The following is a 2,500-nucleotide window of genomic DNA, read 5'->3' on the forward strand; positions in this document are numbered from 1 at the left end:
TGTGTTTTTATTTTAATCTAATAAAATTAGCTGACCAATGGCTGTAGACATGAACAGGAAGTGAGACTGTGATTGGTCCACTGATTTATGGAGTTAGCGGTACAATCATGTGCAGGTGAAATCTGATTTTTAACATCTTAGGAATAAAATGTTCTCTTCCCACCGTCAGAATTCGCTTCTTTCATCTTCTCTCCGCTAATTACGTGAAACACAGATGTCCTAGCATGACAGCAGCGGCTTATAAAACGAATTCTAATTGCAGCAGGGTGCTTTTAGCAGGGAAATGAGCTCGCGGCGTGACCTTTTCCCCACGGCCTCCTGGAGCCGTATTGATTTTTTTCGTCAGGCTCAGCTGCGCTCGGCAAGACGAAAGCCCCCCCCCCCCCCCCACCAGCTTCAATATTTAATAGTCACCTCGCACTTTTCTCGGGGGGGCAGGGGGCAACGACGACAGAATTAACCGTTGTGTCATCAAGTTGTTAGCTCACGTCTATATTGTTCTTTCTTTTTTTCATTGTTTAATTATGACGAATGGATTTTTTTTATTTTCGGCATGTGGTGCTGTGGGAATCGATGGCGTCGGTTCCTTGAGGGTTGGCTGGGATTTAGGAGGAAATAAGATGGACGACTTTTGGTGTAGAGGATGATGGAGGTGGAGTTATGAGGGGTTTCCTCGGAGCTGACAGCCTCTCTCAGTCTAACACACATGCAGTTAGAACCGGTTGTGCAGCACACAAATACACACACAGCAACCGATCAGGTGCGTTTTAGTTTTTAGGTCCTTACATCATCAGACATTTTTCAGGTTCCAGGACATTACAGGGACACATGCAGGAACAGTAATTCCACTTCATCACGCCTAATTTATTACGTTTATGTCTTCTTGAGAACACAAACACACGTCAGGTGCATTTCTGTCTAATGGGGACCTGAAAAGTTGCAAATGTCCCCACAATGTCACACACTTTTCTTGTTTTTAAACAGTACAGGGACTTATGACACACTTGCACCATTTATTTGAATACAAAACATCATATGCTAGATTTAAAATTACAAAAAATATATGAATTCTTAAATAAGAACATTAAAAACAATTCACACTCAAATACACATCAAGGACGTTGTAGTTTGCAGTGTATTTTGTGTTTGTTGTGCAATTTTGCCTAATGGGGACCTTAAAAATATGCAAATGTCATCACGACGTCACACATTTCTCCTGTTTTAGAACATTAGTTCAAGTTCAACTGCCTTTATTGTCATTTCAACCATATACAGCTTGTTCAGTACACAGCGAAACAAAACAACGGTCGTCCAGAACCACGGTGCTACATAGAACAACACACTAACCGCATGAGACGCCACAGAACTAAATAACATCTACACATTTTTACACAAAGTACACGTGTACAGGCAATGGTTTTATGAAAATGCAAATGCACACATAATGGAGACTTGTTACACACCATTATCGTGGCTTTATTTTAATACATCACATGCCACATTTACAATTACAAATGGCTTTATCGTACCAGTGCGTAATTATCTGATTAACAGCATGACACTGAGTGTTTTATTCTTTGATTCCAGGGAACACAAATACACACAGCTACAAATCGTTTGCATTTTGGTTTTAGGGTAGTCTGTGTTACCTAGAAAAGTGCAGGAGTCCTTATGGTGTCACACACTTTTCATGTTTCAGAACATTATGGGGACCTATGACGCACATGCACTGACATTCTTTAATAAAAACAGTAACAGTAACTCCACTTCACCACACAACCAGAATCATCAGAATCAGTCCCTTGTTCTGCGTTTAGTTGCCTAACGTACTGTAAGTCGATTGAAACGTGTGTTTTCGGAACTTTTTCGTTGAACGACTCACGTATCAATTTTCTAAACTGCAAGCGTGTTTGGAAGCGGTTCTGCATCAACACTTTTTTAGTTCGAAGTGAATTTTGTGTTGCAAAAGCATTTTTGCCGAACGGGGACATGCAAAAATGCAAACGTCCTCGCAAACACTGCACACTTTCATCTTTCAGAACATTATGAGGACCTATTACACACATTCACTATAAGTTTGCCTTTATTCAGAAACCCAAAAATACATAGCATGCTGCTCTTTAATAAGAGCACTGACTGTATTGATGATTTTCGATAACAGCGTGATCCTGAGTGTTTAAGTCCTTACATAAGATTGACGTTATACTTTTCCGTGTTCAACGTTTAGCTGCCTAACAAACGTCTTTTGAGACACGTGTTTTCTGAATGTTAGTCTTTGTTACAAAAGCAATTTTGCCTAATGGGGACCTGCAGAAATGCAAAAATCCTCACAATGTCACACACTTTTCATGTTTCAGAAGATTACGGGGACCTGTTATACACGTGGCTTTATTTCATAAAGAACATCACATGAATAATCTGGAGACTAAAATCTTGTGTGTCTAGTGAAATCTAGTAAAATAAGGAGATGTTTATTTAGCGTTTATTTAAGGAAGGAGTC

The 2,500-nt window shown here is 39.8% G+C and overlaps 1 protein-coding gene across 1 annotated transcript in view; it reads left to right on the forward strand.

Moving 5' to 3' along the window:
* The window catches only part of LOC128610749 (receptor-type tyrosine-protein phosphatase N2-like), a 42,261-nt gene that overhangs the window by 1,176 nt on the left and 38,585 nt on the right, over positions 1-2,500 (forward strand). The gene's annotated exons all lie outside the window — the stretch shown is intronic.

This window comes from Ictalurus furcatus, chromosome 7 (assembly GCF_023375685.1).
Source record: "Ictalurus furcatus strain D&B chromosome 7, Billie_1.0, whole genome shotgun sequence".
Lineage (NCBI taxonomy): Eukaryota > Metazoa > Chordata > Actinopteri > Siluriformes > Ictaluridae > Ictalurus > Ictalurus furcatus.